Source organism: Crinia signifera, chromosome 7 (genome assembly GCF_055691185.1).
Source record: "Crinia signifera chromosome 7, ASM5569118v1, whole genome shotgun sequence".
NCBI classification, from domain to species: Eukaryota; Metazoa; Chordata; class Amphibia; order Anura; family Myobatrachidae; genus Crinia; species Crinia signifera.
Window position 1 is genome coordinate 11,635,055 of NC_139223.1, and position 10,346 is coordinate 11,645,400.

General features: G+C 46.8%; 1 protein-coding gene across 1 annotated transcript in view; it reads right to left on the minus strand.

Annotated features, from left to right (window-relative positions):
• The window catches only part of LOC146019767 (serine protease 33-like), a 154,596-nt gene extending 145,022 nt beyond the window's left edge, over positions 1-9,574 (minus strand). Inside the window, exon 1 of the mRNA XM_083152309.1 lies at positions 9,542-9,574. The gene's annotated coding sequence lies outside the window, so the exon portion shown is untranslated. The remainder of the gene's footprint in view (positions 1-9,541) is intronic.
• Positions 9,575-10,346: the final 772 nt, after the last annotated feature.

Sequence of the window (10,346 nt, forward strand, 5' to 3'; positions counted from 1 at the left end):
TATTATTAGTTACTCAGTCCACTGTTGCCACTGACAGTGCTACTGCCTACCTAGTGTACCTACCTAGTACATACTAGGCTGCTACAGGTATATCTAATTTATTTAATTCAAAAATAATACTTGTGCTGTGTGGGACTGTAAAAAATAATTACATGCTGCTGGTGCACTGACGTGTGCCACTGCCAGGCAGTACCTAATAATTAATTATTATAAATTCTGCTGGTGCACAATAGTAGTATTGCTGACGTATCTATCTACCTGTCTTGTGCCTAGTAGGACTGTCTTATCTACCTGTCTGGTGCCTAGTACTGCCATATCTCCTGTCTGGTCTGGGGCTCACTGCCTAACTGGCGTACCTGTGTGGTCTGGGGCTCACTGCCTAATAAATAAAATACTGCCGTATATCTATCTACCTGTGTGGTCTGGGGCTCACTGCCCAATAAATATACTGCCGTATATCTACCTGTGTGGTCTGGGGCTCACTGCCTAATAAATAAAATACTGCCGTATATCTATCTACCTGTGTGGTCTGGGGCTCACTGCCTAATAAATATACTGCCGTATATCTACCTGTGTGGTCTGGGGCTCACTGCCTAATAAATAAAATACTGCCGTATATCTATCTACCTGTGTGGTCTGGGGCTCACTGCCTAATAAATATACTGCCGTATATCTACCTGTGTGGTCTGGGGATCACTGCCTAATACTGCCGTACCTGTGTGGTCTGGGGCTCACTGCCTAATACTGCCCTATCTACCGTCTGGTCTGGGGCTCACTGCCTAATACTGCTGTATCTGTTGCCTGCTGGTGCATAGTATACTCACTGACATATATTAAGTGTACTCCAGTGTTGCTGTCCTGTGACATAACTCCACAAAAATAATGGAGATCCAAAATATGGAGGTTAACAAACAAAGGAAAGATGAAGATCCACTTCCTCATAGTTCTGAAGCTGCTGCCACTAGTCATGACATAGACGATGAAATGCCAACAACGTAGTCTGCCACGGCCGATGCCCAGTGTGAAAGCAGAGGGCATGTACAATCGAAACCAAACTTCCGTAAAAGGAATAAAAGTATGAAATGTAAATTGTTGGAAGAGAAACTTAAACTTGGCAATATGCCATTTATGACACGGAGTGGCAAGGAACGGCTAAGGCCATGGCCTAACTTCATGACTAGTGGTGCAGCTTCAGATGACGAGGAAAGTCCTCCTCCTCCTCTCTCCCAGCCCAATAGGAAATTAAAGAGAGTTAGGCTGACACAGACTCAAAAAAGTCTGAAAAAATTTCAGAAAAAAATTCAGAAAATAAATCTGAAAAAAACTCATCCTTCTAAAGACATATCCCAAATCCCCACGGAGAGTCCTAGGGTGGCGGTGGTTGTGATGCCGGACCTTCCCATCACTGTACGTGAAAAGGTGGCTCCTTCCACTATTTGCAGTACGCCCTCTGCATATGCTGGAAGGATCACCCACAGTCTAGTTCCAGATTTTATTAGTGAAGGTGATGTTGTACACCAGGCGGAGGATATTGATGTAGCTGGCACTGAGGAGGAAGTTGACGAGGAGGATGGAGACTTGGTTTGCTTATATGACGCACCAGGGGGGAAAAAGTTGTTGTCCATGGGATGAAAAAGCCCATCGTCATGCCTGGACAAAGGACCAATAAATCCACCTCTGCGGTCTGGAATTTTTTTTATCAGCATCCGGACAACAAAACTATTGCCATTTGTAGCTTATGTACAACTCCAATAAGCAGGGGTAAGGATCTTGCCCGCCTAGGGACAACCTCCCTTCAACGTCACCTAAAGACGCGTCATGGTTCAGTGTTTAGTCCAGAAAGTGCGGCTAGCAGTCCAGCGACACCTAAATCACTTGGTCCTCCTTTTGGAGCCAAGTGCCTGAAAAGCACACCACCAACTCCCTCCTCGACAAATTCCTCCTCGATCGGGATAGGGGGGAGTCCTACAGTCCATCTCACCTGCATGAATGACTCCATAGATTCCTCCGAAAGATCCTGTAGCGCTACGACTACTACTACTGCCGCTGCTGCTGCTGCTCCTGGAAGTCAGTCATCATCCCAGAGGGGAAGTCATAAGACCGCTACGTCTTTTACTAAGCAATTGACCGTCCAACAGTCGTTTTCCATGAGGATGAAATACGACAGCAGTCATCCTATAGCAAAGCGGATAACTGCGGCCTTGACAGCTATGTTGGTGTTAGACGTGCGTCCGGTGTCCGCCATCAATGGAGTGGGATTTAAACGGTTGATGCAGGTATTGTGTCCCCGGTACCAAATCCCGTCTAGATTCCACTTCACTAGGCAGGCGATACCCGCGATGTACAGGGAGGTCAGAAAAAGTGTCCTCAGTGCCCTGAAAAATGCGGCTGTACCCACTGTACACTTAACTACAGACATGTGGACAAGTGGATCAGGGCAAACTAAGGACTATATGACTGTGACAGCCCACTGGGTAGATGCATCGCCTTCCGCAGCAGCAGCAGCAGCAGCATCTCCTGCATGCCAGCCCCTTCTTAGGCAGGCTACGCTGTGTATCACCGGTTTCAAGAAGAGGCACAACGCCGACAACCTCTTAGAGAAACTGAGGGAAATCATCTCCCTGTGGCTTACCCCCCTTAGACTCTCCTGGGGATTTGTGGTGTCGGACAACGCCAGTAACATTGTGCGGGCATTAAACATGGGCAATTTCCAGCACATGCCATGTTTTGCCCACACAATAAATTTGGTGGTGCAGCATTTCATAAAAAATGACAGGAGTGTGCAGGAGATGCTTGCGGTGGCACGCAAAATTTGCGGACACTTTCGGCATTCTGCCACTGCCAGCCGAAGGCTGGAGCGGGAGCAAAAACTCTGCAACCTGCCCTGCCATCAGCTGAAACAAGAGGTGGTGACGCGCTGGAACTCCACCCACTATATGCTGCAGAGGATGGAGGAGCAGCAAAAGGCCATTCAAGCCTACACGGCCACCTACGACATAGGCAGAGGAGCGGGGCTGCACCTGACTCAAGCGCAGTGGAGGCTGATTTCCGTGTTGTGCAAGGTTCTCCAGCCGTTTGAAGAAGCCACACGTGAAGTCAGTTCAAACACTGCCTGCATTAGTCAGGTGATTCCCCTGATCAGGTTGTTACAAAAGCAGCTGGAGAAAGTGAAGGAGGAGCTAAAGCAAAGTGATTCCACAAAGCATGTCGCTATTGTGAATGAAGCCCTCCATTCGCTTTGCCACGATACGAGGGTGGTCAGTCTGTTAAAGTCAGAGGAATACATTTTCGCCACAGTGCTCGATCCTCGGTTTAAAGCGTATGTTGTGCCCCAGCTCCTCCTTCATTTTCTCCCCCACCTGTGCCTGTGAGGAAACAGCTGCGATTTCCCACACAACCCACTGGCGGGGATGCAGGGCAGGCAGGAGGGAGTTTGGACATCTGGTCCGGACTCAAGGACCTGCCAGCGATTGCTGACATGCCTACTGTCGGTGCATTGGATGCTGTCAACATTGAAAAAATAGTGGATGATTACTTTGGTGACAGCATCCAAGTAGACATGTCAGACAGTCCTTACCTGTACTGGCAGGAAAAAAAGGCAGTTTGGAAACCCCTGTACAAACTGGCTCTATTTTACCTGAGTTGTCCCCCTCCAGTGTGTACTCCGAAAGAGTATTCAGTGCAGCGGGGAACCTGGTCAGTGAGCGGCGAAGGAGGTTGCTCCCGAAAAATGTTGAGAAAATGATGTTTATAAAAATGAATTATCACTTATTCAATGAAGACCAGGAATTGCCTCCAGAGATTATAACGGGACCTGTGATTGTGGAGTCCAGCGGGGACGAATTGATAATCACTGAGAATGAGGAAGTACACACTGAAGGGAGCGAGGAATCAGAGGAGGAGGAGAAGGAGGATGATGATGAGTGATGATGACATCTTGTTGCTGTAGAGCCAGTTTATACAGGGAGATATTATGAATTGGGTTTTTTTTGTGGGGGCCCAAACAAACCAATCATTTCAGCCACAGTTTGTAGGCCCTGTCGCTGAAATGTTTGGTTTGTTAAAGTGTGCATGTCCTATTTTCATAAGGGTGGGTGGGAGGGCCCAAGGACAATTCCATCTTGCATCACAATTCATTATTCCTACTGCTGAGAGTCATTCATATGTGGGACTTGTCTTTTCAATGCATATAACTGTTTGCATTCCACTGATTGCTGCACCAATCGCCCACTGCTGGTTGCAGCTCTCACCCTGCATTAATTTGGGAGTCTGCCACTGCAGCCTTTTTTTTGGAGCCTTGAAACATTTAGGGATGCTGTACTAGCCGACACCTTTAGGTGGACTCTGGTCTGTCTTGTATCAAGCACAGTGGTCTCGTGTGCAAGAGATTGTTCTCTGTCCTCTTTTAGAATTGTGTCACCATCACCATCTTCATGGCTGAGAATGTGATCTCCCTGACCTGGGGGAGTCAGGGCTGGGGCAGGAAGGCTGCAATTACACTTCTTTTTGGGCGGCTAAACTTTTTTGTGGGCGGCTGCAATGAAACTTCTTTTTGGGCGGCTGCAATTACACTTCTTTTTGGGCGGCTAAGCTTTTTTGTGGGCTGCTGCAATGAAACTTCTTTGGGGGCGGCTGCAATTACACTTCTTTTTGGGCGGCTAAACTTTTTTGTGGGCGCCTGCAATTACACTTCTTTTTGGGCGGCTGCAATTACACTTCTTTTTGGGCGGCTAAACTTTTTTGTGGCCTGCTGCAATGAAACTTCTTTGGGGGCGGCTAAACTTTTTTGTGGGCGGCTGCAATTACACTTCTTTTTGGGCGGCTAAACTTTTATGTGGCCGGCTGCAATGAAACTTCTTTTTGGGCGGCTGCAATTACACTTCTTTTTGGGCGGCTAAACTTTTTTGTGGCCTGCTGCAATGAAACTTCTTTGGGGGTGGCTAAACTTTTTTGTGGGCGGCTTCAATTACACTTCTTTGTGGGCGGCTGCAATTACACTTCTTTTTGGGCGGCTAAACTTTTTTGTGGGCGGCTGCAATTACACTTCTTTTTGGGCGGCTAAACCTTTTTGTGGGCGGCTGCAATTAAACTTCTTTGGGGGCGGCTGCAATTAAACTTCTTTGGGGGCACAAGGGCACTCCAGGGGCACAGGGGGTATCCTGTAGTGGGCTGCCACACATTTTTTTTAAATATGGCTATCCACAGGATGTTCAGTCTGCCATTTGAGATTGGGATCCTTCAGCACAGAGACAAACTGCACATCAGGGTCAGGATCAGCCAGGTTGTTAAACGGGGTTTTGACCATGAATCAATCACATCATAAAATTAATTAATAATCAATCAAACAATCAGAATCAGAATCAAGCCAGATAGGGGTCTTGTTAAATATTAAACTGACCAAAACAGAAACACACACAACTAGTACTGCCTCATCTACCTGTCTGGTCTGGTGCCCACTGCTGAGAGGCAATTAAACTTTTTTGTGGGCGGCTGCAATCAATTACACTTCTTTGTGGGCGGCTGCAATTACACTTCTTTTTGGGCGGACAAACTTTTTTGTGGGCGGCTGCAATTACACTTCTTTTGGGCGGCGACATTTTTTTGTGGGCGGCTACAAGTACACTTCTTTGTGGGCGGCTGCAATTACACTTCTTTTTGGGCGGCTAAACTTTTTTGTGGGCGGCTGCAATGAAACTTCTTTTTGGGCGGCTAAACTTTTTTGTGGGCGGCTGCAATTACACCTTTTTTTGGGCGGCTAAAACTTTTTGTGGGCGGCTGCAATTAAACTTCTTTGTGGGCGGCTGCAATTACACTTCTTTTTGGGTGCATAAACTTTTTTGTTAGCGGCTGCCATTAAACTTCTTTGTGTGCGGCTGCAATGAAACTTCTTTTTGGGCGGCTAAACTTTTTTGTGGGCGGCTGCAAATACACTTCTTTTTGGGCGGCGAAATTTTTTTGTGGGCGGCTGCAAGTACACTTCTTTGTGGGCGGCTGCAATTACACTTCTTTTTGGGCGGCTAAACTTTTTTGTGGGCGGCTGCAATGAAACTTCTTTTTGGGCGGCTAAACTTTTTTGTGGGCGGCTGCAATTACACTTCTTTTTGTGCGGCTGCAATTACACTTCTTTTTGGGCGGCTAAAATTTTTTGTGTGCGGCTGCAATGAAACTTCTTTTTGGGCGGCTAAACTTTTTTGTGGGCGGCTGCAATTACACTTCTTTTTGGGCGGCTAAAACTTTTTGTGGGCGGCTGCAATTAAACTTCTTTGTGGGCGGCTGCAATTACACTTCTTTTTGGGTGCATAAACTTTTTTGTGGGCGGCTGCAATTAAAATTCTTTGGGGGCGGCTGCAATTAAACTTCTTTGGGGGCACAGGGGCACTCCAGGGGCACAGGGGGTATCCTGTAGTGGGCTGCCACACATTTTTTTAAATATGGCTATCCACAGGATGTTCAGTCTGCCATTTGAGATTGGGATCCTTCAGCCAGGGAGGGTACTGGCAGCCGTCGGAACTGGTTGGGGGTCGGAATTAACGGGTCCCATATTAACCTATGGGGAAAAAACGTTAAATGTTTGCCAGGCGATATCTCCGGTTCCCGGGGGGCTAGAGACACTGGGCTGGGCTCGTTGGAAAGCCCTGGTCCTCAGCTACAAAATAAATGACAGGGGGCACGTGCCCGGGTGCCCCCCCCCTGAATCCGCCACTGTGTTTGTACTGTATGCCCTTAGTGTCTACAGTATGTGTGTACTGTATGTCTTTGTCCTTAGTGTGTGTATGTGTGTACTGTATGTTCTTGTCCTTACTCTGTATGTGTGTACTGTATGTCCTTCACCTTAGTGTGTACTGTATGTCCTTGTCCTTAGTGTGTGTGTATGTGTGTACTGTATGTCCTTGTTCTTAGTCTGTATGTGTGTACTGTATTTCTTTGACCTTAGTGTGTACAGCATGTGTGTACTGTATTTCTTTGTCCTTGGTTCGTGTGCGTGTACTGTATGTCCTTGTCATTGGTTTGTATGTGCATACTGTATGTCCGTGTCCTTGGTGTGTATGTGTGTACTGTATGTCCTTGGTTTGTATGTGCATAGTGTATGTCCGTGTCCTGGGTGTGTATGTGTGTACTGTATGTCCTTGGTTTGTATGTGCATAGTGTATGTCCGTGTCCTTGGTGTGTATGTGTGTACTGTATGTCCTTGTCCTTGTGTATGGGCCATTTTTCTGTGTTTAAAATTGTATTGTGGTTGATATAAAGCGCCAGACCACCCCCCATTCCTTGTGTATGGGCCTTATTCTAGTTCACTCTTTCTGACAAAAACCTTCTTAGATGGACAAAACCATGTGCACTACAGGGGGGTAGATGTAAAATGTGCAGAGACAATTAGATTTGGGTGGGGTTTTACTTCAAAGTGAGATCTATATTGCAGTGTAAAAATAAAGCAGCCAGTATTTACCCTGCACAGAAACAAAATAACCCAAATCTAATTCTCTCTGCACAAGTTACATCTGCCCCCATGCAGTGCACATTTCTTTCTAATGCTGATACCTCTCCCTATGCAACCAAGCATCTGACTTGCCTTCCTCATTGCTTTGTTACATTGCCTACCTGCCTTTAAGTCCCCTGAAATAGTGACACCTACAGATGGGTCTTTTGCCATCCTTGCTGGCGGGTCGCCAGAACGTACGCGCTGGCGACCCGCCAGCAGCCTCGCCAGCGAGGAGACTGAGACGCGCGTGCGTCTCACGCGCACGCGCGTCTCAGTCTCCGGCGCTAGCGCGACGGAAACCCTGTCCGTCTCCGCCTCAGGGAGACGGACAGGGCTAGGGGGGTTAGTGGGGGGTGCGGGCAGGCGGCGGGGACCCCGGGTTACCGCCGGCAAGCCGGCGGGGACCCGGGGGAACGCATCGAAGCGCCGTCGGAAGGGGACGCGCGCGCCTCTCGTGCGCGCGCGTCCGCTTCTCACCGTCGCCATGGCGCTGGCGGGGGATGGCGGCTGGCGACGCCAGCGCCATCCCCTGCAAAGATGGGACAAGACCCATCTGTAGATCCCTCTCTTCCTCTGTAGTTTCCATTATAGTGCCATTTATACTATATTTAGTCTTTGGATTTTTGAGACCCAAATGCATGATTTTGCATTTGTTTTGGAATTAAACTGTAGTTGCCATGCTCTTGACCATTCCTCTTATCTACCTAGATCATCAATCATGTTTTTTACCCCTCCTGATGTGTCTACCCTGTTGCATACCTTTGTGTCATCTGCAAAAAGGCACATTTTACCCTCAATTCCATTTGCAATATCACCAATAAAGATATTAAAAAGCACTGGTCCAAGTACAGATCCCTGGGGTACTCCACTTGTAACCCTTCCCTCCTTTGACTGTACTCCATTTACTACAACTCTGTTTTCTCTCCTGCAACCAATATCTTATCCTTTCAACTATCTTAGACTCCAATCCCAAGTTTTCAAGTTTATTTAACAGTCTGCGATGTGGGACAGAGTCAAAAGCCTTACTAAAGTCTAGATAAGCTACATCTACAGCCCCACCATGACCTATTACTTTAGTCACCCAGTCAAAAAAGTCAATAAGATTTGTTTGACATGATCTTCCCCCGTAAACCCATGCTGTTTTGCATCCTGTAAATTGCTGGTTTTGAGATATTCTACAACTCTTTGTTTTAAGAGTGTTTTCATCAGTTTCCCTACTACTGATGTAAGGCTCACTGGTCGATAGTTGCTTACCTCCTCCTTGCTTCCACTTTTGTGCAGTGGGACTACATTCACTGTTTTCCTGTCCTCTGGGATTACTCCAGTAGCTAGTGACTAGTTGAATAATTCTGTTAATGGTTTTACCAGATCCCTTTTAAGCTATTTTAGTATCCTTGGATGTATCCCATCTGGCCCCATTGATTTATCCACTTTCAGTTTTGAGAGTTCTGTGAGGACTTTCTCCTCTGTAAATGTACTTGTCTCTCCCTCAGTTTTCTGACTATACTTGCAACTTAACTGTGGCCCCTTCCCCTCTCTTTCAGCAGTGAATACTGAGCAGAAATAATTATTAATATGATCTGCTATTACATTGTTCCCCTCAAGAAGTTTTCCACTCTCTGTCTTTAGTCTTATTACTCCTCTTTTTTGTTTTTCTCATTTCACTTATACAGTATACCTGTTGGTGAGATTTATCAGAGTCTTATGAATGATATAGGGCAAGGATCCTCAAACTATTTGTCTCTGGGACCCCATCAGACAATAACAATGATTTCAGGACCCCAGCAAGTTACTGCAGAAGATCACCACATCACACGTGTAGGCAGCAGACAGCACATACATGGCAGCATTGTGGAGGCACAAAATAATGTGAGGAATCTGAAGTAACAAACAATTCAACAGATTTTTCAGACTCTTTGAATCACTGATTGAGAATAGAGAAGTCATCCTCCTGATGGTCAGCAACATGGAGTCATGACCCCAAATTGAGAAGGTCGGGACCCACTTTGGGGTCAGGACCCACAGTTTGAGAACCACTGATATAGGGTATAAACCACTTACCAGACACCAGTAGGAGGCTCAGGAAACAATAGAGGTCCCTCATTATAATGCAGTCTCCTGACGAGTTGCTCTGAGTAATATCTGTGTAAGTAATAATATCACTGACCAGTGGCTCAGAGGTCTCTCAGTATTAAGGTGTATGATCTCGCTCTCACTCACAGACCGGTGGCTTGGAGGTCTCTCTGTAGAATAATGTATGACCTCTCTCGCTCACGGACCGGTGGCTTGGAGGTCTCTCCGTAGAGTGATGTATGACCTCTCTCACTGACGGACCGGTGGCCTGGAGGTTTCCCTGTAGAGTGATGTATGATCTCGCTTTCACAGACCGGTGGCTTGGAGGTCTCTCTGTAGAGTGATGTATGACCTCTCTCACTGATGGACCGGTGGCCTGGAGGTCTCCCTGTAGAGTGATGTATGATCTCGCTTTCACAGACCGGTGGCTTGGAGGTCTCTCTGTAGAGTGATCTATGACCTCTCTCACTGACGGACCGGTGGCCTGGAGGTCTCCCTGTAGAGTGATGTATGATCTCGCTCTCACAGACCAGTGGCTTTGAGGATTCTCCTTAGAGTGATATGTGATGTCTCTCACTCACAGAATGGTGGCACTGAGGTATCTCAGTAATGTTATATGTGGTGCCCCATTGCTTTATAGAATTAATCATTCTACAATGTAAATGTGAACAAACCTGTCTTACAGCCAGGACAGTTTCCTTATGGTGACTATATATATGGTGTGACTATGTATAAACTAGATATGAGTACTATAAACTTGGAGAAACCTCAGTAACCTCATAAGATTCACTTG